Below are 26340 nucleotides of genomic sequence, written 5' to 3' on the forward strand. Positions count from 1 at the left end.
CAGGACTGCAGGCTCATTGTAAGCAAAGGGAATAAGCTCACAAAATCAAGTTCATTTAAAAATCAATCAGGTCGTCACCTCAGCAACTTCCCCACGACAGCTCTCTCCATCTCCCTTTCGGTCTCTTATTCGCTCTACCACATCGCTACCTCACCCGCAAATGATCGGAGCCACTGAGCCGTGCCAGTGTTAAAGTGAAATAGGGAGGTGAGAAATGCATGAAATAAGTAAACGTATGAAAATTTTTCAGGTGTTTATGTTTCACCGAGCGAAGGAGATGGCACTGAGACATGAGGCGAGGGTGTTATTTCCTTCTGCTGGTGGAAATGGTGTGAAATAAAGTCTATTTCACAGGCCAGTGGGTGGAGTGGGCCAAAATGGCACAGATGTACTCTTTACTCACTCTCAATTAAACACTTCAATTTGCAACGGAGCAAAAGGTGATGAACCTGCGCTCGGTGTCACCACACTGCCGTATGGGCATATGTATCGGGGTGAGTGGGGGGTCGATGCAGGTGTTGCAGTTAATGGAGGAATTCATTGTCACCACGCAGTTGAGGAGGCACTGCTGTGGTTGATATTTGTGTATGACAACAATTTGCGTGCAACTGCATGTGCAAATCTGTATGCATATGTGAACTATCACAGGTGGCTGTCTTTACACTCCTAAGATATTCGACATGTAAAACCTTTAATAGGTAAAATAAGCCTACTGAAGCAACTAGCAAAGTAGCAGCAGAGGTTTGTTATCAGTATTTCACACCAGCGTGCGTTATCTTATGCCATATAAGCCCATGTGCGCTGTCAGCGAATAATTTCGGCGTAATTGAATATGCTTGAGCTTCACGTTAACACTTTATCACTCATTTCACTGAATAAATACAGGGGGCATACAAATTATTCACACAGTCAACAAGAAGAAATGACACATAATCTGAGCACTTTGACACAAAGCAGAACATCTAATCTTCACAATCCCATATATAAGTGTGACATCAAACTGGGATATGTCACAGATGTACAGGAAATAAAGGGGATTTTGTTCAGGCTTTAACTGTATTATAATGCATTTTTTTGCATAAGACTTGATTGATCGGTGAGTTAATATGTGAGGAAAAACAAGACTCTGCTGATACACAAATAATGCGCAATACCACAACACTTGTCACGTATAACTGGCAAATTACATTTATATTCATTGGGGCAACAGTGGCGCAGTGGGATAGCAGGGTTGTCCAATAACCGGAAAGTTGGTGGTTCGATCCCAAATCCTCCCTAGTCACTGTTGTGTGTTCTTGGGCAAGACACTTCACCCTAGCCTGTGGTGCGCCTTGCTAGTCATTGTATGACACTGCTTGTGCAGCAGCCGTAACAAATTTCCCTCTGGGATTAATACAGTATCTAAATATAATTATATACTTTTTTCTATGGTTATAATGTCAATACTAAATAAGGTTGTATTTCATTTATGTTGTACTCGCCAACTGATTAGGATAGATTTGTTTATATTAGAGTTCTATTATTGCTTAGTTGAGGTTCTTCTCATCCACAGCATTGTAATTGTATTGTGACCCTGTGTTAACCTGGATGTAACAAACTGAACCTAAGTGAAATTATGAAGAACCTTTGTCCATGCCTTCCATCAACCTACCGTCTCATTACTAATGTATTACATAATGATATACTGTGCACAGTTAAGGAAAATACAGCCTCTCTATTGTGGTAAAAACAAAGCACATTTATCCGCTTGGCACTATGACTACTGGAGACTAACCCCTATAACCTATATTGTGTACTGTATGTGTGTTGCTGCTTCCTTTATAAATTCATAAACTAAAAAAACAAAAAAAAAAGTCTTTAACATTTCACTTGACTTAGTGGTTTAGCCACCTCTCATGGAAGAATATAGCATATAGAAAAGCATGAGGCATTCAAGTGTAGTGCTGAGTATTACACTTTTGAAGCACTCAGAGCTTAATACTCACTCGCTGTAGCTAGGCTTGAAAAATGCAGTAAAATATGACTTAAAATGGAAAAAAATATGCTTCAGGATCTGTTTCCAGACATATGGAGCAGACTCGACAGTCGACACTGAAGTCATGCTAAAAGCATTGATAAATTGATTAAGTACAGTAACAGCCTACTTACACCTACAGGCTCTTTCACTGGGAGCCATTCCCTGTGTCCTTGTTGAAGAAATATACAATATCCTGCACATGGTTTGGAGAGAAAGAAAGATGCAGCTCTTTGGTTGATTGTATAAGAATTTCATTTTAAATGAGATCAGGAACTGAGTGAAATAATGTTTCGGTTTGTTAATTATGCATTTTCTGTTTGAAAGGATTCACAAATTACCACACACAAAACAATGTGTGCAGAATACACACAAACATGCAGCCTATTTTTGCCATCCTAACTTTTATGATATATGTAGAGCCTTTCTTGTCATGAAACTTTTTTTTTTAGTGTAATTGTCACTGGTGGTAAGACAGAGATACACATCCATCAGGCCAGATTAAGTACATCAGCCAGAGAACCCTGGAGGCCTTCAATACAAAGTGAAGTATTGCAAACCAAAGCCCGGCCAAATGGCTTCTCTGCCTTCTGCGCTCAAGGTGCGATTGATTCATGCTCTCACACAGGAGAAGACTCCAGAGAGGACAACGGGTGCATTTGAGTGAAGCTCAAATCAAAGGCAGCTCACGAATATGACTTTGCATATTAGTCTTTAATGTGTACCGGATTCAGGTCAGCTGCACTTCTGACCTCATAATAGGTAAAATAGCAAAAATCACTATGTGAAATGGAGCATCTCGACCTCACCTTATTCACAGCCTGCAGCTACGAATTGAAATATGACTATAAAATACAGATACATCATTCATAGGCTATGCACTTACAGTATAAAAGGTGATGGATGAATCCGGTGCAAAAGGTAAATTGAAGTAAAGTTAAAATAATTCAGTTACTTCACAAGTTATTCCAGTTTGTTGGTGTTATTTTTACATGTGGAGGCGCCAAGACAAGAACTTAGGAATAAACATCAAATGCTAATTTTCACACATTTCTTCAGACTATTTACCTGCAACAATGTGGAGAATGCTTTAAAATATACTCCCCATATTTGCAACTTCAAAATATCTAAGCAATAAATGCAGTTCAGCATGGGTTCATCTTAATACATCAGTGTGTGTGTGTCATGTTCCTAGCATCTGTCAAATCAAGCCTATCTTGAGTTTCTATAACCACGGTGTGAAATATGCATTGACTCTGGCTGTGCTCTCTCTCTCTGTACACAAACAGCTGCAGATGGAAAAGCCAAACACTTAAAGTGTTCCGCCACACTCTGCATATTACAACTATTTTAGATTTGCCTTCAGCCACGGTCAGGTGCACTCCTAAGGCATTCCTCCGCCTCCCTTTTCAGCAGTGCATTAGCCCGTTCCTATTTACTCTACAACTCCTGAGAGACTGTGATAAAAAAACACATCCACACAAGCCCTCAAGTGCCTCTAGGATCTAAATCCCTGTTTTCTGAGGATGTATCAAGTCAGTCGGTGTGTGTTTATGTGTGCGGGGGGTTCCATGTGTTTACCAAGTCTCTCCTAAGTGCGTGCGAGCTAACGGCCCACAATAAGGTGTCTTAGTGAATGAACAACGGAGAGGCGCATTAACCTCCTCTATGTCTCCATTGCTGCGTGATAACTCCTTCAGCGTCTTCCCTACCCTACTTCCATCGGTTTCCACCTCATCCATAATACATGGAGTGCATAGCTTGCCCAACAGTTGGAACCGAAGGGACACAGATGTAGAATTCACGGCTGGTGACTCACAGGAAATAGGTGTACACCCTCGTAATTTTTGCACGATGCCAATATTTCCCCTCCATTAGTAAGGCCCCCTGCAATGTAATGTATGCTTGAAAATACAGGAACGCAAGTGTTCTTCTGTAATGCAAGTGCACGGCAAGGTGGAGGCTGTGGCACTTTACGATGATGTTTTATTAGTTTCTTTGACGTGACTTTGAATAAATGTGCAGGTCAAAAACTGCCTGTTCTTTTACACAGAGATGGCCTCAGGAGCTAATTTACCAGTAAGCCAAGCAGAATGAATGATTTCATGTTTATGCAACATGCAGGTGCACACAAGGCCAACGGCATTATGAATTTAAGAAGGCCACATTAGAGTCCCTGGGCAAGCAGTGTGGCTTCTGATGGGAGCGGTTGGAGAAGTACTCTTTGAATACTTTTCTATCATATAAAGGGAGTACCGGTACATAAGATTTTTTTTTCTTCCTGGTATATCTCTATTTGAAGAAGATCCATGCAGACATGATGCCAGGAGTGAGAGCAGAGGAGGTCCAAAAGTTAAACCACTGTAAAACATTCGTTCTTGGTATTTGACCAGATCATATTTTTTTGCTCATGTTAACAGACCGCCCTGTTCAAATCTGCCATTTGTTCTATACTTAGACATCATCTGCCATTATCTTAGACATCAATCAGTTCTGTGCTTTGTATCCGTACATGAACTATAAAGACAAAGCATCAAATCTTACTTTACAACGTGCCTTCTGTCTGCGATTAAACGGACATGACAAGACATTTGTGCTTTTTTCAACAATTTTCGGAGTCCTCCCTTTATCCCGCCTCACGCGAAGATGAAGGAACACAAAAACACAGCACCATTAATGTCAAAAATAATTGGCCACACTAACTTTCATGTAGCCTCATCAGTCAAGTCATGGGAAATAATTAAATCCATCTGTCCGCTATCGAAAGTGGTTTACATATTTGATATGCAGGCTTCAGGAGTTAGAGCCGAGGCCCAGGAGAGAGTCAGGCTCGACAAGCCCCAGCTCCACATGGCTGCATTTAATTAGGAGGGATGCTGGAGAGGACGTGGGGGTGGTGCTTATGTTAACTGATTTCCCTCTTTAATCAGTGCTAATCTCCAGTCATTTTCACAGCACAATGCCGGTTCATTCATGAAGTCAAATTAATAAGTGAGGAATATAGTGCTGGCTGGCACGGGTCTGGCATGATGTTGGAGTCCTATCTCTTCCTGTCTCTTTTCTCAATTATTTTATCTGCACCTCTTGGGGGGGCGGAAAGTTCGGTACAAGAAATGGGGAAAGAGAGTGTGTCTGTGTGTGCAGGACAGAGAGATGTGTGCATGAAAGGGAAAGAGAGGGAACTTATTGCTTTCAGGGGTATTGGATATTGTATCGTGGGAGTATAATTATATGTGTATCTGTTGTCCTGGAGAGATCCTCTGATGACATGGCATTCTGTTATAATAATGTTATGAAATGACTGAATTTCATCTATTGCATGTATGAGAGAGAGGAACTTAAATAAGACCCCTATTGGTAACTTCAGTCATCAGACTGGCTAGCTTTGCTTTTAACTCTAGGTCTCACAACACATTACTGCTGTGTATCTATACCTGTGTGGGTGTAAAAGCAGTAGAGGTTTCCTGAAATCTTGTAGAATAAAATGAATAAAACTATTGTTGTTGAAGGTCAGGCAGCCAACAAAGAGCGTAGTGGAAGGTAATGTGAACCAGAGACAGAGAGGCTCCAAGCAGAAGACAGAATTTCAGATTTCAATGTAGGAGGAAGCTAAATAATGGAAGTATGTGGAAATGTGTGTGTGTGTGTGTGTGCGATGTGTGAAAGACAGAGGAGGTAGAGGTGGCCATCTGCAGGATTGTTACAGGGTGCGCTGCCAGGTTAAATGAGGCAGAAGGTAGGGACATTTGGTGGCACATCTTAGGTAACAGTGTGCACATATGTGAGCTGAAAGTTCATATCAGATAAGTATGTGCACTCATTTATAATTGTAGCACAATTTTCTGTACTCTGTGGCAATAAATGGCAACCTGCAATAAAAATATCTGTTCCAATAATACATTAAAACATCTATTTCAGTTCCACTACTCTTCACAGCAGGTTGTCTCTGTCTACAAACTTGTAACACAATGACTCATCAAGGCCAAAGTACAGCATTGTTGCCTGGTTGAGTAGATCTCGAGCTGGGAGAAGTAAAAGGATTCTGGGATTTCCTCCAATACACAGGAGGCTATAAACACACATGCATGCACAATCCTTAAAAACAGGTGAAACTTTAAGTAGGTCAACTTCTGACTGGTTGGAAAACAATGGGAACAACTGGAGCATAGTGTACAATAAAAACATGTGGGGGGCACAAAAAGCGAGGGCAGCCATTGTTCATGTTTTATATAACACATAGTTTCATTTAAGTCTTATCCATGGCGGGGGAACCTCATTTAAGCACTGATGTCTGGGGCTAGTTTCATTAAAAAAACATTAGTCTTAATGGTAAATGTTTTTATTAAAGGTGCTCTGGCGATGTTTCACACATACTTGCATTGCACTCCTTTGTATTGTGATGCATTATGTATTTGATGTATATATGGCCAACATGGCTTTTAAAATATAAGCTCAAAACACTTTACAAAATGTTTGCTGATTGGTGTGTCTTTTTCAGCATAAATAAAAGTTGAAAAAAAAAACATTCATTTGTAGTTTTATTTTGTCTCTGTGAGGAAGTCAGCAATGAAATTATAATAGCTTTTGCCAGGCTTGATAGTACATCCATATCCTCTTGGAATCAACAAATCACAATCATCTGACATGTTGGGTGTAGCCATAAGGTTTTGAAGGTAGGGTAGGAGATCTTGAAAACTAAGTAAGAAACAGCCAGATTTTAAAAATACACACACCTCCTTTTCTCGGAGCTCACCCTGAAGCCATGGCTCCTAATCACATGGACATGCATTACTTGTTTACTGAAGACGAGTGTTGAGTGTCCAGCATCAGTCACAACTGATTCACAGGTAAAAAAGCAACATTATTATAACAAAAATAAACAACAAATGTGGCATAGTTTTGGGTAACAGTCAGGAATTGGACATTATTTCTCAGTCAGGGCATATATTTCATCACAAAACAGAAGCCTGGGCTCTTTGTCATGTGCTGGGAAATTAGACAATAACGTCCACATTATGCGCAGCGTAGGACTGTCATCTTTGGTCTTCTTTAGTGGAATATCAGTCCTGGCTTTCTTCCACCTCTTTAGTCAGGGGCACTATGTCCCAACCACTACTGCATGATACATGAGTATTATCACTCTGGCGACTAAATTTCCATGCATATTGCTATATCATGGTCCCCAGAGGAACAAGCTCAATGTTTCAGTGAACTCTTGACCTTTGCTGTAAGTGAGACTATAATAAAAAATATATCAAAATCTTACAGAGAAGAATGACGTGAAATATGCTGCAGCTCTTAAGAGAAGATAGTTTATTATTGCTTTTGAATTTAAGGACTTGGAAGTGACAGATGGAAAAGCATAATGTTCAGAACTGGATGCATGACTCAAGCCCTGCAATATCCTGCAATTACTGTAATTTAAATTAATGACATCAGTCGCTAAAGCTACCTTGCCTTTTAAATACGTGCATCTGCATCTAGCTTTCTATCAAAGATGTGAAGACTCAGAACTAATGCCAGTGCTCTCTTTTCTCTTCTTATCTCTTTGAAATGGAACCATGGGGACAAGAAGCCAAACTTCAAATTTGACTCTTTGACACTGGATCCTCTGCATCTGATCTGAAGATCATCATCGTAGTTCTCCTCATTCGCCCCCTTTCATCGCTCAGCCTCTTCATGTCTATTAACACAGCCTTGAAATTAATTTTAAAAACAAAAGTAACAAAAAAGAAAAAAATAAACCTGTGTGTGTGTGTCAGTGTTCTTGCTGCTCTTCAGTAATAGTAAACAGCAGTATCAATAAGAAAAGGTTCAGCTATTATCGTGAGACTGTAACCTTGACGTTCTCTTAAGCAAACTATTAAAAAGCAAATGAGGAGATTTTTCCTTAACACTAATCTGGTTTTGTTGCCGAATTGAAAAGACAGGATGGAGCATGTGTGAAGGTGAATGAGACTGTTTGCTGTTGACTCAAAGAACGACACTACAGACTCCCTCTGATCTCACATGGCACACTTTGAATGAATGAATGAGCATGTAATGTAATATCCACACACAGCATGTGCCTGTGTGTAAGCCCGCAGACGTGTGTTTGTGTGTTTGCTGAAGGTCGGTTCACACAAATCCCTCTTCTCATACACTCTAACCCAAAAAAAACACCATTACATGCACACACATACACACACACACACACACACACTGACAGACCACTACATATCTCTCTCTCCTTATGCCAAGACTGTGTCTATGTTGTGGCTGACAACACAACAGGCCTTAATCCCACTACCTGTGACTTTTTACAAACAGGATTAGTCCCAGTTTCCCCAATAAATTCCCCCTGAAATGCCGGTAAATCCAGGGCTGCTGGCTGATCTACAGGCCGTGGCCCTAACCCTCTGTTTCACATCACGAATACGCTGCTGCTCTTATCTAAATGAACAGCTCCGCTCTGGGTGTGAAGCACCTCCATCCTGTGCTCTCTTCAGCATGCTGCCATGTGGACAGAAAAGGAGGGCTGAAATACATGAAGCACCAGGGAGCTCACAGCAGTCAACGTCCAGAACTGAGACACCAAGACAAACACACTAATCCCGATACACGAACACACTAAATCTGTAGGCAGAAACATTACATCTATAACGCAGCATACTCATGCATCACTAGTATGAGACAGAGGGGGTGTAGAGACTGGAGGAACACCAACAATGATTTACTCATCAGGCTGAACAAGTTATGTGTGTATCTAAACTCTGTGAAGAAGCACATTTGCAATTTATGAGGAAAGTAGTGAGCATAGCCAGACATATAAATGTAACCAGGATTTAGAGGGCTGTGTGTTAAACAGTGAGGCACTGTGGGGGAGACGAATGTGTGCAGTGCTGCTGGGGTGACATCTTTTGTCCTATTGTCTTTTATTGTTAAAATTAACGTGACAGGATGAGTCAGTATTTTACTTTTTTTATATACATAAAGTGACTCATGATGTGCTGGTGATAATAACAAAACTAATGGCCCTTATCTTAGCAGCTCTTCATATTAGCCACACAATCACATAGCAGAGGTTTAGTACAGCTTTTCTGACTGCTACACTGTCGCAATTCAGTCCTAAGAATGTAGAAATGAAATGAAGAAAGTATTAAATTGTAAAACATGCAGAACTAATGTAGAATTGCATTCAGTTTTGAATCCATTTTGGTCAGATTCTTAAAATAAGTCATTTATAACAAAGCACTACAAAAGAGAGAAAGAAAGAAACCATCGGCTAAAAGTAGTTAAAGTGAGACTATCAGAGGCCATTAACGAAAAACAACAGCTTCATAGAACATATGATTATATTGGCCAATGTCATCTCAACACAGGACCATTTAGGCCGCAAAAGTCTGACAGAGGGTGAGATGGAGGGATATCCAAAGCAGCAGACTTTCACTTAGGAGTCCAAGGTTTGGGTTCCTTAACTTTGCCACAATTGTTCTGTTTTGGTTCTTTCTTTAGGCAGGTAAGTTTCATTTACAATCTGGTTAAGGTTAGGCATTCAAAACAGGGGAGTTAGGTAATGATCATCATTAAAACATTACATACATTTAACAAGGAAAACCACTCCCACATGGGTGCCATGGGATCGAGTACACTCCAAAGTGATTATTGTTTTTCCTTTTTATTTATCTTTTTTCCTGGTGTTGTAGACGATTCCTGAGCACTGGCCTCACAGATCACTGCAGACCACTGTTATGTGTCCAGCTCACAGAATAACCTGTTTCCATAAAATAGAATTTGCACTTCATTTGTCTTTCTTTTATAAAACAGCAAATGTTTTCCTGTTTTACTAAAGAAAGAGGTCAAAACACCAACATGTGGTAATGAATTGTATCTAACCTGATTCTGATTCATTTCAGGCTCAGTGATCTGTTTCAACTTCCACAGGACAAAGGGAGAATGGTTTCCTGGTTTTCCATCCAAGTTTTCCTACATTAACAAGAACTGACAGTACTTCTAACAGAACCTGATAGGCAAGGGAAATCACGGCTGCACAGTGTCGAGAGACAGCGTCTAATCTTTCCCACTTTCTCCCAAGTTTTGTACTCCCGACTATTGGTTTTTAAGAGATAAACACTTTCACCACTTTGAAGAATCCCTTAGTCACGTCTGAGAGTGAGTTGAGGGGACTATTCAGATGGATGCAGCATGACACTTCAAGCTTGTAGCTGTCCACTGGGTTTATTAGGTCTGCCCCTTAGAAGAGATATTTGAACGGAGTGCAACTGAAGTGATAGTGTGTGACACATCAAGCAACAAACCCTTCAGTGGGTTTTTCTAAAAATTGGACTAAAGGAGACATCAGCGATATGAAGAGGATATATAGTATGTTCTTGTGTGCGTTTGTGTGTGTGTATAGATGTGGATGTCTTTGTGAGTGTGCATAAGGGATGACAGCAGGCAGCACTGATTACACTGCCTTCAAGAGCTAAAATTGCTCCGTGATTCACGGTCTGTGACAGCAATCTCTTTTTCAAAACTCGGAGAGTTGTTTTCAGTAGCATATGAATATTCAATGAGATCCAGGAGTGCACGCACAATGATTATGCAAATGCAGTTCACACTCAGTTCTTAGCTATATGTTTGTGTCGATGATGCAAACTTTCATTTGCGTTTGGGGATCAGCGCTACTAAATGGTCCTGGGGGGCATATTGCACAGAGGAGGGGAGAAAAAGGATGATGTGACTGCCTTACCTGTAGCAAAGCGTGTGGATGATGCAGGATGATGTACACGATGTCCCCAAGAGAAAATAGAAGAGAAAAAGGAGAGATAAGATTTGTTAGCAAGGATGATTTAATATGTGTAACCTTTTATCAAAATAAACAGCACCAAAACATTTGAAAGAGGCATCAGTTCATAATATTCTGAAAATCTAGGAACAGATTAGTTTTACAACTGCAAATAAAACTGTATTTGTATCTATTCCTATTTCATTGTGTCTTATATTTCAAGCTGCTCACTTGTGCTCCTCGGGGACAAATAAAGTTTTCTGAATCTGAATCTAAAACTGCAAATATTTGAAAAAGAAGTGCAAAGAAAAAGAAGAGAAATCTTTTTATTGTTTTTAAATCAGCAGATTAAGCAGAGTGAGGAACTCTATGTGCTTTAAAGTTGTATCCAAGGATTTTATGGTGCTGTTGTTGGTCTCTTCAGGATTTACAAAGGTTAAGTCTGCATAAAACCCGCCTGTGTGGGTCTTGTTCCTGTAAGGACGCACACACATCCACAGTGGCATATTACAATGAACATCACTGTGTTGTACCTGTACTGCAAAGAGAGGTTAGATTCTCTTGCTTGCGGGCACTTCCTACCCGCACTACTAAAGAGTTGATAGGGAAGTTATTTCACACCTTTCTCCGTAAAGTCACTTTTAAGCTACTTCAGGAAATCAGCCGCAGAGAAAGTTGAAGCAATTCCCACTGTGTGAACTATATCTGACATGCTACCTCGTGATGAACAACCTGCCAGATGGAGACTCTTCCATTTCCTGTTCAGGTTGGTGCCTAAAAATCCTCATCTAGTCTGTTCTCTCGATGGGTGTAACCTTTCAACTTCTCCCACTTCTCATTGCAGCTTCCCCCTGTGGGGCCTAATTCTGGGAGAGATGAGTGTTTTAAATGGTTGTATTGCTGCTCTACCATTGCTGCTGGTTATTTCGTGTACCGGCGAGGAACGGATCTCTGCCGTCGCAGGGACAGGTGCTGAGTTGTGCAGTTGTGGACCATGTCTCTGCACTATGGAGGCAAAATGGCAGCGTATTGATTGGGTAGACAGTAGACTTTAAAAAAACGGCGTCTCCTTGGGCAAGGTTGTGTCCCCTTCACTCAACAATTGTGAGCAACACACACACTTTACACATCGTTGACAAGAGCAAAAAAAAAAATATAAAATACAAGAGCAAAGACGCACACAGCGGCTGCAATATGAGGAATCACTGGTGAGCAACCACCCAGAGCTTTTCCCAATAATAACAATCTCTCAACAGTAACCACATAAAATGGTGAGATGAGATTCTGCATGACGACATGTAATCTGTTTGGTTCCCCTGAGTTATAATAGGAAAATGTCTTTGAGTTCACAAGCAAAATTGATTGTTGATTGGATCATAAAGCGTCTGAAGTTGCCTCCAAGATATGAATCCATTAAGTGTTACTAATAGTGTGGCTTTACAAAACTGATGGTGTGAACCCAACCAGCAAAGGTAAGGGAAAAGAAGAAGAAAACAGAGGCTATAATTAACATTGGCCAGTCAAAATGGGTTAAGAATGCCTTTTTCCCCCTTAACGCACGACTTCCACACATGTGCAGGTGTATTCCAATAAGCCGACATGCCCTAACACAACAGGCCAGTGTTTTTTAATGAGACAAGTCCTGCCACAGGGCTTCACGCAAATAATGAACTACTTTAAAATCCGGGCATGATAAAATGATCAGCACCAGCTTTATATAAACAAAAGAATAATTGATGCAATGTGATTGGGGGAAGTGGCGTACTTGATTCACTTCAGAAAACACGGTCTCAAGACCATGAGTGAGTTGTGAAAAGGTTACTTCCTCTGACATATTGAATGGGGAAGGTTAATGAGCAGGGCAGAGAGAAGCTGTGCCACATAGCTGGCATTTAATTAACTGTGCATTTTATACTGAGAGGTTATGGACATGTAGTACTTCTTTCCTTACAACAAAAGTGATGTGTGCTGACAGGTGTGACTGTGAGCTTTAAAGGCTACACTTGTCGGCATGTGTATTCTGTTCTGTTTAAATACTCCTGGAAAATGAATAAGTTTGAAACTACGGACAGATTGTATGACTTTAAAGTTTTAGGAAACTATACGTGGCTTCAAGAAGGTTTCACTCATGTTCCTACCACCGAAATAAAGTAATCCATCTTTTGTTTTGAAAGAACAAAAAAAGAAAAACTGAACTTTGTGTTGTCTTAACTTTGAAATTATAAAACTAATATCTACCTTCTCTCACTGCACCTTCCAGAGTTGCAAGCCAACTTGACAGAAGTTCTTGATTTCTTTCAGCACTGGCTATGACATTTATAAGCAAGGTTAGTCCCAGGAGGGAACAAATGTCATTCCATTTAAAATCACTTTATAAGATCTTCTTCAGCTGGTTATGTCTTCTTGCGGACCGCCCTGCTAACCTTCATCTCAGTATCATATCGTTTCAATTTGGTCCCAGGGATTGAAAAAGGCTTTTTTCATCTGCAGGCAGTCTCAGATGGTCGTCTCACAGAAACAGCACCTTTCTCTGTGCAAAAGTGAATCAAAGTATGGGCAGAAATGAGTCCAGAATGAGACAATGTTAGAGAGAACCTGCTGTGGTTTGAGGTTTGGGGTGGGGGGGCCTGAAGTATTAAGCTGTTGCATGCTGGGATTTCAGAAGTGAGCAACTGAACAGAAAAAAATGAAATATTTCAATCAGATCAGATTGGAGGCAAATAATTTATTTTAGATTGCTTTAGTCCACATTCAAACCAGATTCTCACCTAAATCACACCATCCTGCTGCTATATATCTGACCTACAGTGTCTTTGTCAGGGTCTGCCCTACCCCTTTGTTTGTGTCTTTGAACACCATGTTTGATTTCTATCAGTGAATTCCCCTCCTGGGTGGGAGCTGGCTGACAATAGGTGTTTGCGTTCCTTCTACAGTATGTGTGTTTAATTCTCCCATTGATTGTTTGTGGCATTTTGTTCCACGTTCAAAGGGACGACAAATGTTCAAATTGCACATTTCATTCAACATAGAATGATGATGCAGTGAAGCAGCCCACACCAGCACGCACACACACACATACACACAAAAGACACACTATCCTAATCAATCTGTCTGACAACCTCTGTTGGGCAGTATTGGAGAGAGAGAAAAAAAGGATGAGAAAATCAATAGGCCAGTGGCCACCCTGAAATAGCTGCTGCTGTACCCTCACACTTCGTTTCCACGTGTGCACCGCTCCTGTCTTGGATGGACAGAAAGTGGGAAGAGACAGAAGTGAATTCGAGTAAGGACTCTGCAAAGGCCTGAAGCACTTGTCATTACAAGTGTCTTCTTTGATCAATTTGTGGGTCATTCACTAAATTTGTGAAACATGCAATTCCTGTAAATATGGCTCAAAAATAGAAATGAGCCTTCCTCCGCATGCATGGCAGCGCACACAGGCCTGAATCAAAATGAATGGAAAGTGTGAAGCGAGCAATTACTGTATGTGGTACCCTTAAGGCCAGACGCCCACTTGAAGATGTTTTGTCTGAAGCTATGTCCCATTTGCTGAGTGTAATTTGCACACTGGTGCCAGAAGAGTGGGCACAGGGAAAGTATTTAAGGACACAGGGTAGCACAGAGGATGCTTTTTTAATATAATCATTCATAAAAGCAAAACTACAAAACTACAAAATTACACCTAGAGTTAAGTTTGCATAAATAACCTTATAGTCAAAAATTTCTATTTTGCACCATTTAGGGAATAAGTTGTACTGTATCTATGTGACAGATGTAAATTATGAGGTCTGAATACAACATTACTACATTTTTTTGGCACGGTAAAATCCTAATTCCTAATTACTCTCTTATTGTTCTTGTTTCAGTTCATGCCTACCTGAGAAAACGGTGTGTTTCAATTTGTAAGACTGAAAAAAAGCATTGGGAAAGCATTAAAATGACACAAATGCAGCATGCCAAAAAAACTGCAGTTCCTCAAGTGGACACTTGAGGCTGCCTCCACAATTATGTCAGCCCCCCATGTTAAAACTTTTTATCCCTGTTTCTAAGCTTCTGTTAGATCGCAGTGCAGTAGAGGTTATAAAATCCATATGTTTACATTATATTGAGGCTTAAAGCAATGCATAATTAAGGCCGTGACATGTGGGTACCATCACAGATTACTAGCTGTCTGCTCAATTGTGAAATTCATTCACACCCCACCTGTTTGGCCATTTGTGACTTAGCTAGGAGCTATAGGCAGAGTCGCTGTCACAATGGTAAATATACTTTTCTGAAATTCTACAGATGGCATCCATCTTCATATATACAGTCATCGATTTTTATCTTAAACCATGACCATTAAGAGTTGGTACTAACACCAAGAAAACTGTTAAAAATGTAAACATGGGAGACAAACTACCATCTTATTTTCATCTTATATTCTACTTGTAATGAACTGTGACTTTTGGGGTCAAAACCGCATTAGCATAACACCAAGCTACATCTCAAAGGTTATGACAGACCAGCGGATTGATTCTCCCACATGCCACCCCTCTTCACCCCTCTTCCTCCTTATCTCTTCCTCAGTATGCATCACAAAGACCCTGCCCATTCTTCCCACACTGACCTTCTCAAGCTCAGATTGAAAGATACAGAGAACAGAAGAAACACATGCTGAATGTGGGAGAGAAGAGCAAAGACTTGGACACTATAGAACACACACACACACGCACAAGTGCACACAATGCCTCACAGTGCTCGGTTGTTAAACTGTGTGACAGCGAGCAAGGAACAACCTGTACAAGGCTTGGCATGGTTACCACAACTGGCTTCTCCACACAGGAACTCTGAAAGGATTTTATCGGTGTGTGTGTGTGTGTGTGTGTTTCCCCTGAGAGTAAAGAGGAAGAAAGTGAGGAGATGAAGAAGTTCAGGGACGCATGCAGTGTTATCTTTCCTCCCGCACTGGAGGGAAGATGAGTGGAGAGGTTGAAGATGGGGAATGAGGGATAGAAAGACATCAGGGATTGGCAGATCAGGTCCACCGGGGTCTGCGGGACCTAAGAGATGAGGAGAAGTGAGAGGGAGAAATGAAAGGCGAAGAGGAGAGCAAGAAGGCATGTCCGTCCAAACCAGCTTATCAGCTAGCTTTTCCCAAGAGAGGTGGGGAAGGAGGAGGACAGGGGTGGGGGTAGAAGAAGTAAAGAGTCTGCCAGAGAGAAGAAGAGATGGAGGATGAGTCAAAAAGCAGGAAGGAGGTAGACAATTTAAGCAAGGATGTGTGGAGCAAAAGTGAAAGAGCGAAATGAAAATGAATAGTAAATGGAGGAGAAGAGCGTGGGGACCATGTGAGATAATTGCTTGTAAAGAAGTAAGATAACATGGTGATGATGGGGAAAAAAAAGGCAACCGGAAATGTGAGATTTGGATTCAAAGAGCGTGAAAAGGATGAGTAAAAAGAAGGCATGGAATGAGTGGGTGATGAGGAGTGATTAAAGGGATGAATGGAGGCAGGGTTTCAGCAAAAAACAGAGGCAGCGAAAGGCCAAGAGAACGAAGCTTTGCCAACAGTGAGGGACACCGGGCTCTCTGACACTTCTTACCTCTGTTTAATAAAACATCACCCCGCAGCGATCAATACACACCTACACAACCCAGACACAATGCACACTTATAGGTATGCATAGGCTCATACTCGCTTTACATTCTGCGCCATCTCTGGACTGAAAGCCTGAGGAGAGATGTGAGAAAATGCGCATCCATTTATCCACCCCATCCTGACTCCTTTATCTTTCATTATGAAAAATCAATCTTTCAATTTAAAATTACATGCGCTGGAGACACAACACACACAAACACACATTATTCTCACAGAAGGCTCATGCATGAGGAATTTAGAGTGTCTCATGGAGCAATTTACAAGTGCAGTATGTCTTGCAGCATGTATGCTTTTACACCTATCCTCCCACACATATGGAGGTCAGATGGAAAGCAGATTGGAATTTTAGTTGTACAAACATTTCTGGGAGGCAGAGCATTGCTTTGAAGATTTAGCTCAATGGAGAGAAATCTAAACAACAGATTTTATTTTCATTACTTTATGCTTTGTTGGCTATCTAACGTAAGACTGGCACCAGACACTGGAATCCTCCGTTAGAAGAAAAAGACAACAACAGCAACAAAACGCCTTGAAAATTCAATTAACCAACTATAAATCCTTTTCACAATCACGTGTTAAGAGCTGATAAATTACTATGACCCCTAACACAGTGATGCAACAGTTTTAATAAGACAGTAGTCTACACTGACACACAATGTGCCATTTAGAAGATAGATGAGTTGTAAATGAATAGTTTCCAGTGCCTTTTACAGTCAATCTGATAGGAACAAGAAGCCTGAAGCTCAGTGAAATATTCAGGAAAAGAAAAGCCAGCAAACATAGTAGGCAAATGATTGTTACACAGTATCTACGGGACTCATTGTGTGCTTTAACAGCTCTGATAAGACATGGGACATAAAAATTGAAAAAAAAAAAAAAAAGTTGATTTGTTCTTATCTCAATCGTGTTTTCTCTCTAACCAGCTGTGGCAGTAACTGTTGGGGAAACCTTGAAACAAGGTAAGCTCTAGTTACAAAGAATTGTGACCAAAAACTACATCTGTGAATGTTCCAGAAGCATCACCCAACTTTTTATGCATTTACAGCTGATCATGTGACAATCTGCCTTCTAAAATCTTCAATATTCTAAAATCTATTTCCTCTTTCTGTAAATGACCCCCCCCCCCTCTCTCCAATTGACACTGTCCTATAAAGTTTGGTTAGAGAGCAACCCACAAAGCAAAAGTACTCACAATGATTTAAGCCATTTGACCACAATATGTGTAGAAGTATTAATCAATTAAAAGGCTATGACCACCCTGATAGCCCTCATAATAGTGAAATTCCTGTTTGTGTGTGGAAACTGTTCAAAATGAACTGTGTCTTCAGCACAAACTGTTAAAAAATAAACACCCTCCTTGTTTGTTATGTGTGTGCCCCACAAGGCCAGCCACACACACACACACACATACACTGTAGCTGTCGGTTACACATGCACTTGCATTATGGAGAGTGATAAGCGTCCACAGAAAAATGGCATGAATGAGATTTATTTTTCTGCAGTGGCAGTCAACACAATGCATGGGTCCACCAATAAATGTGGTCTATTCAGAGCTTAAAAAAAGTTATTTAGGGCCTATGAACAGCAGGGCTACAGCTGTATACTAATATCCCTCCAAATAAACATGCTAGAGAGCTTTTTATATTAAAGTTGCCAGTCCAGCAGAATGGAGGTACCCACACAGAGGCTCTCTAAATGTGACGTTAATGTGCCTCGAGTGCTTTCCAGTGGAAAAGAGAAACACAAACTCTTCGGAAACTATTCAGAAAATAGTAAAACATGCATCCTTTCCAGTATCTTTTTTTCATCATGTCACTTCTTCACCCAACAGACTTTTCCAGCAGTCAGAACACAAATGTGTGAAATGACAAGCCTTGACAATGTCTGGACCTGATTCGCCATTCGCATGGGACAATAGCTAGGAAGGAGTAGCCTTTCATACACGCATTAGGTCACTGTCCACACTGTCCAGCAGTCAAGTCAGTCTCACCTTCAACTCTTCATGTCCATCCATCGATCCATTATCTGAACCTGCTTCATCCTGCAGTGCAGGGTCACGGGGGGCTGGAGCCTATGCCTATCTATGGGTGAGAGGCGGGTACACCCTGCACGTCTTTAGAATGTGGGAGGAAGCACAGGGAGAATGTGCAAACTCCACAAACTCAGAAAAGCCCCAGTCAGAATCGAACCAGGAAGCTCTGCACCACTGTGCCGCCTCCCACTTCATGTCTTTATAAATTTTTTGATGATGCTTATATGCAAAATATATTTTTTTGCATGTTTTGGTTGTATTTTTTCGAATAATAATTTGTTTTATGTGCAAGTTGAATCACAAATCCTACTAATCCCCTGAACCACAAATCCTGTTGTCAAAATCATCAGACTGTAGTCCTTACTTACATAGTTGATGTGCAGAGTAGATTACAAAAGGTTGTAGCAGTTGTAAAAGTTCATATAGTTAAATCATTTTTAAAAGACAGCAAACATTTATACTCCTTTGTCTTTGTTTCTTGCTGTTGTGATCTTCTCTTTTTTTCTTTTTCTTTTTTCTGTTATACAGATTTGTGGCCCCAAATATCTTCATTTTCTTTACAGCCAAACAAACACAAACACCAAAACCCCAAATTGCAACAAGCCTAAATTAAAAATTAACAATTAAAGATTTGTTAATCCTCATTTATTGTTGCTAGTGAAAGCATTCCAGTAAAGTCCTTCAGTGCAGAACTGGTGTTTCCTGAAAGACACCACACTTCAGTGTCTGCAATTTAAAGTATTAGAGTGGCCATAAATGAGTTTAAATGGTTGCACCCTGAGAGTCCATTTGTATTATTTAGAAGACTCAAGTCTAATGTTCTCTTCCCTGAACTTGTGCTTAAATAGATTCACGGCTTCAGTCATTTATACAATCCTCTATAGAGATAACCCCAATTACTACTTCTAAAGACTCTCACACACACAGTTGTGTGTGATGTACTCAGGAAATGAGAGCCAAAAGTCAGCAAGATGATAAGAATGCGAAGATAGAGATGGAGTTGGACGGAGAGGCAGGCGGAGGGAAAGTTGTATATTTGAATTAAAGTGAGAGCAAAGGTCAGAGTGCAGGGGAGTGCTGATGATAGCACCGGAGACCTGAACTCAAGCACAACCTCCGTCCACTCTTCTCCCTTACTCTTCCTCTTTTCTTTTTCTGTGTCAACACTAAAGTTCAAACTTCTACTCTCCTTTCCTCTCTCTGTGCTCTTACTTCACTGTGACATCATGCCCTGTATTCAAAATATTCTTCCGTTTTTTTCCACCTCTTGCTCTGCAAACACCCTCACTATTCAAAAGACAAATCGATTGTTCAAGTTGTTTCAGTGTGAGATGTGAGCCGACTTTGTGACCAACACACATGCACTCCTAACCCACAGAGAGAAGATCCGTGTCTTCTGGCCTCAGTTATGTATTTGTCAAAGCTTGGCTGTGGTAAATAATACTTCAGTCCAGTTACAGAGCAAAGCACATATTATCACAAGACCGTGGATTATCTGGGATGTAGTTTTTCTAGAGGGCTAAACCAGCTGTGTAGCAGGTCAGGGCTCAACTCTTCATGGCTCATGGTGTGTGTGTATGTGTCAGAAAAGGCAGGGTAGAAAGAAACAACTGAGAAAACAACCACAAAGAGCAGCTGAGCCAGACTTACACATCTGTATCACAGCATAAACAGCAATACAGTGGGTTTTATGTAAGTTATTATGTATACCTATATTTTAATGAAAACATCCAGAAGTTGGGATGGATGTCATTTTATTGGCGTCATAGGTCACAATATAAAATGACAAATCTGTTCTAATATACTTCTATCTACCCATATAACCATGCCAATACAGCCATACAGCAGCCCTTCCTTATGCTAAAATGCTTTTCTTTCTAATGCTTTATATGTTAAAAATCTTTCATCTATGTGAATCAAAAGTCCCTCCTGGGATCTACTTGTGTAGGAAAAACTGGCCACTGAGCCTCAACTTGCATTTGCAGTCTTGGGAAGGGATGCATGGCCTACTTCTTTTGCATCCTTTAGTGTTCACAGTTCATCCGCTAAAGAGATGTCAGCTTTGATACTACAGGAGAAACCAACACAAAGAATCCTGTTTTCAGGAACGTACCTTCAGTCTAAAGGTTAAACTGCCTGTTTGCTAAAGCATGATGGCACTTCTAGTAATGGCTACAATTGCTTCAGTGTAGTACAAAGGTTGCTGAAAGAGCTCTTTGATTTAACAACGTCGTCTTCAGTCTCTAGCTGGATCTTCATACCTGGGGATAAGCGATTCACATGCACATGTATAGAACTGCTGTGTGAGATGAAAGCTGTGAATGTCTTTGTGTTTCCAATTTACCAAAGCACACTAATTACAGCAGCGATACGGGCTCTAGTGGAATAAAACTATTCTTTTTTTGGAATCCTACTGATCAAATAACTCATAATTACTGGCAGAATACATCTACCCTATCTAAAAAAGAGTTATAGTACAGACTAAATAAAATGGAGTGAAGGAAAAGGTGCTTTTCCATCAGAGTGAAGTCAACGTTTAACCTGTCAGATATGAAATGCCTCTGTGACCTTTCACTCGTGACCTCCAACCTGTTCTTTCTTGTCTATTTTTAAGATATTGTTTTGGACAAAAAAATAAAAAAGAAAAATGTGTGAGGTCACACAACTTTGACCTTTGACCCCCAATTTGCAATAGATCCTTTTAAACCATGTATGAACAAAAGTATGTCTCATGACCTTTGACCGACAGAGGAGAGCTTAGAAAGAGTCACTGATGTCAAGGAATACAACAATACAAATACAAAATACAACAAAGTGTCACGACCTGGTGTTTATTTATGGTTTTGTTTTCCTTGTTTTGGGTTTTTAGTTTGATCTGTGTTTAGTTAGTTATTGTTATTGTTCCTGTAGTCCTGGTGTTTCCCTGGTTTGTGTTTAGTTGTCTAGTCTTGTCTTGTGCTTCCTGTTTTACTTTGGTAGTCCTGTTCCCCCTGTGCATTGTCTGGAGTTTTGCTTCCTGTGTTTTCCCTCCTTGTGTGATTACCTGCCCTGCACTCATGTGTATCACCTGTGTCTCGTTGTCTTCCCTGGTCCCCTTGTATATAGTCTGTGTCTTCCCCTTTGTCCTTGCTAGTTCGTCTCGTCTGTGTGAGCTTTGTTTTGTTCCCGGTCTCGTCCATGCCATGCCATGCTATGCTTTGCCCAAGGTAGTCTCTTTGTTCATGTTATGTTTTTGAACCCTCGCTAAGTATCCTAGTTTTTGCTTTTCTAGTTTTGCCACGTGTAGTGTGATTTTTCAGTTAGTTATTTTGTACTTTACGTTTTTGACCACGACAAGTGTGATTTTTAGTTTTGTATTGGTTTTGCCCTCATGGCCTTTAAATAAAAGACTGTTTTTAGAACTTTGAACTGCTCTGCGTCCTGCAACTGTGTCCTCTCCTCACAAAACCCTGACACAAAGCACTTTAACTGTAACTCTTATACACTACAGACCCTTAATATCCAATCCAATAACTGCACATGTACAATTGTTTACCTCCTGACAGTTTTTGCACTATGATTCATTCTCTGCTCAATTTGCACAACAGCTGATGTAGCACACATGCACATTTATACACATTTATATGTATATAGCTTCATTTACTTCCATAGTTTATATTTTGTGTACTTATTTGCATCTTTTTGCTCTTCAAATTGCTCTTCTTGCAACTTCTTAAACCTGTATGGCATTCAGTGTGAGCAGCAAAGTAAGAATTTCATTGTACAGGGAAACCAGTTTATATACTGTGCATATGACAATAAATGCTTTGAATTTTTGAATCTTGAATCTTTGAATTACAGTAACATCAATGGTGAGGTAAAGTACTGCCTTTTTACCTAATGTACAGTTCTAGGTACTACTTTACTTGAGCAGTATCAGTGTATATGACCACACTAAATAACAGAAGGATTACCAGAACAACTTTTGATGAAGATAAACAAAGTCACAGGACAGTATATCAAATGGGTATAACACAATGGGTACACTATGGGAAATGTCACTGGTGACTACTTGGTTTGAAAAGTAGGACTTCATCTCACAACATAACCTTATTTAACATAACAGATCCTTTAGTAAATAAAAGGAGCACATTGTGCTGTTGCTCCTTTTATTTACTAAACCCTGAGCAATTCTTCCATTGCTTCCATAAAAAATGTCTTTAAATCGTCAAAGCACCACTAATTGACACACAGGGGCTGTAAACACAACATAGACAAGGGCAGCCAGCATGGGGCAACCTAAGCATTCATTATGTTTGACCAACTCTCAGCTGGGTTTTCACAAATTATTTGCCCTCTTATATTATTTATTAGTCTAATGCAGATTATTGCTGTAAACAGAAAACATTCTTGTGTTTGATCAGTTTTGTTAAAATGTGGTCAGTATGATCTGAGATGGAATAATAAGTGGGTTTATGCATTATTTTCTACCCAGTCAGATTGCTGGTACCAACTGGGGCAATGACCATAAATCTGCTGCAGACCTGAATTAAATTCTGTGACCCAGCATATTGCCTTGTAAATGGATGCTAAACCTTTTGCATGGACCTCTGAACAGCTACCATTTTATTTCTTCTCTGGAATAGTAAAAAGTGGGACTCACCATTCAAAGCCTCAAATCATGTTTCACCATGCCTTCTCATACTACCAAACTGAAAGAAAAAAAAAAAGCCTAAAATACTATTCTCCCCAAAACCCAGACACACGCTCCGCTGGCTTCAAGGCAATGTCAACAAATCAAAGCTTTAGCCACTGAACTGTGTATATGTGTTTGTTTTGATTTGTACAGCTTGTAGTCGGAAAGTTAGCTTGGACTTTTATTTTCTTTGCATGAAGGTGCACAAATTGGACTTTCTCAGCTTATGAAAGTACAACTGTTGTGGTTCTTCATCTGAGGATTTCATATGCAGTGCATCTGCTTCTCTCACCTCGCCGTTCAGCGGGCCTTGATCCTCCAAGCATTCAATAGCTGTAATTGCGTAACAGGATTATAGTCCGAGACACTTTCTGAGCTACAACCGGTGCTAAAATACCATCCACCATCAGGAACCCGGACCCCGAGGCCTCCAAAAGCTTCCTGACAAACCGGCCTGTCTTTATTGATGACAGTGATTGATCACAGCCTCAGGGGAGCTATGAGCAATAAAGTTATTTCTAATTGAAAGTTCACTCAGTGCTTCAGTCCACACACACGCACACATCAACACTCCAAACACATCCTGCAGGCTGAAAAACCCCACAAAAGGAAATTGTACACAGAGATTTAGATTTCGCGAATGTGTGCAGATAGAGCCAGACATCGACAGACAGTTAAACAGACACACACACACAGAACTTTGTGTCAACCAGCTAGGAAGCTTGGCTGACATAATCAATAAGGAGAGGGGAGTCATACTGGATGCACAGCGGTGTCTAGCCAGCCCTCCCTAGTGTGGCATGACCAACATACCAGATAGAATCCGTCCACAAATCCACAAAGAACTCTTACTCTGTTCCTTTAATTGCATTTTTTCTGTCTTGTATACTCTGTTTACACATTTTTTTACTCTCCCCCTCCAGCCGTGACATTCTGCCCCTCGATCTTGTTCTTTCCACCTAAACGATGGATCATTTTTTTTTTTTCTGTCCTCTCTAGTCTACTTGTATTTTTTTCCTTCACAGTCTCTTGGCCACTGCCGCTGCCCACACACCGGCCACCCGCCACCCCATCTGCCCCTCTCCCACCTGCTTGGTATCCCTTGCTCCATACTGAATAGATGTTTGCATGTGTGTTAGCCTGGCTAAACTATTAATTAATCCCACAGTGTGCAGACCTCCATGGTTATGAGGGTGCAAGAAAAAAAGCAAAAAGCCTTACAGGGCAGGGAAGCATTAAGCTGACAGTTCAAACATTTTAATCACAAGGCAGCAACTATTATGCTTACCACAGTTTGTGTGTGCACTAAATCATGTGCACAAATGCACAAGCAGCAATTACGAATATGCATTACAATTACCCAAAACACACTTATGGGAAAGATAATGAGAATAATGTGTGAGCTATGCTTACACACACGTACAGAAAGTTACTGATTTATTGTGTTAGAGGAAATAAATCCACCTCTCAGGTTGCTTCTCTACTCACTAGAAACTGTATATCTCACACTTTTTGACAGTGGATCAAACTCTGGCCCATTAAGAGCACCTTTAGCCACTGGTGCCTGGTATATGTGTGTGTGTGTGCGCACCAACATCTGTGTGAAAGAGAGAGGACAAACAGACAGAGACGCAGAAAGAGAGAAAGAGCTCATGGTGTAGCCCACAGCCAACTCAGTCTAAATGGCTCCTTAGGGAATCACTAAAGCGGAACAATCGATTTTAACAATGGATGGCTTGAAGAACGAAAAAAAAAAATAATCTTGGTGTCCCTTACTGTTTCTAACTTCAGTCGTTTCCTTCTAACCATTAACTGATTCCCCTCACTTATTAACTGATTCCTTCACTGAGGGGAAGGTAATAGAAGCAGCACCTTTAGCAGTAATGACGTGCACATTACTGCTCTAAAGGTACCTGCCACTGTTTTTGTCTGCTCAGGCTTAAATGATGGAGACCATGATTGGATTATTCCTTGAAACCCAATTAAAGAAGTCATGCAAAGCGAATCATGTGGATAGTGGCTTATATGTGTAATTGGAACACAGTCCACCTCTGCCATTTGTTTTAGTTGCTAATTGGTTGAAAATAAACACACATGGGAAAGCACTGTGCCCGTGGTGGATCCATGCCAGGTTATGTTGTAGCATGGTTCATGTACAGTCCGCATAAAGAGACTCCTTTAAAGCAGCTGTTATATCACCGCCATGTCGCCATCTGGTCTCTTGACGAAAAGCATTGAAGTTTGTCATTTGTATCAAACTAAAGGGAAGCCCACGTCCTTCTGGGCTAGAATGTCAGCATGGATGACAGTGGTTAGGTTGGCCTCAACCATCTGTCACTGTCACGTACAGCATATCTTTGACTGCACATCACAAATGATGTATTCAAAGGGTAATAGCACCTTATCAAATTTGATCAAAGGATAGGGTAGGGTTAAATCTTTCTTTCATTTGGATAATGAATATTCAGTCTACACTCTTCCAGTGAATAATCCACACTCGTCTACATCAAAGATGAATAAGTGATTTTTGAACTGGAACTTTGAAGTAATTCAAACAAACTCAAGCCAAATATGGTCTGACTCACAGCCCTGGTTTGAAAAAGAGTAGACTCAAAAAAAGTAAATAATATTTGTAACATTTGTTACAAATACAGTGAATACGCACAGCTAAAGGTGAACATCAGCAGCTGAAACTTTAAAATGTTCAGACTAGCAGGGGAGGAGATGGAAAGTGTATGTGCTAAGCGGTGGCCTTTCTCTCTGGGGTCAGGGTTTGAGTCCCCCGATACGCAGCCTAATAAGCCTTAACTACCACCTTTGTAGTTGGTCTTTAAAAAGAAGACCATACATACATGTGTGTTGTGAAAATTTTACAATATTGTGCAAAGTAAGATCCCTTGATGAAAGACACACACAAGAGAAACCCCTCAGCCATTTTGCGTATAATGAGAGCATTTTTATGTACGTTAGCAAATTACCGAGAAGAAGCAGCTTGTCAGAGGAAACATGAAATATCTTATAATTTACATCAGTCTGAATGCAGTTTTACATGTCAAAATAAAGTATGTGTTTACTGCATTTCATTCAATCTAATTATGGCTTAACCTCAATTAAGATAATCACATAATATTTACATGACATTTTTTCTAGCCTCACTGCTGCTTAATTGGTAATTAGAGGGACTTTGTGTCTGTTGGCTTGGTGTTCTGTC

At 40.4% G+C, this 26340-nt stretch overlaps 1 protein-coding gene across 1 annotated transcript in view; it reads right to left on the reverse strand.

Moving 5' to 3' along the window:
- Nucleotides 1-26340, reverse strand: part of lsamp (limbic system associated membrane protein) — a 178815-nt gene that overhangs the window by 110107 nt on the left and 42368 nt on the right. The window lies entirely within an intron of this gene.

The sequence above is a fragment of the Parambassis ranga genome, chromosome 13 (assembly GCF_900634625.1).
Source record: "Parambassis ranga chromosome 13, fParRan2.1, whole genome shotgun sequence".
Taxonomy (NCBI): domain Eukaryota; kingdom Metazoa; phylum Chordata; class Actinopteri; family Ambassidae; genus Parambassis; species Parambassis ranga.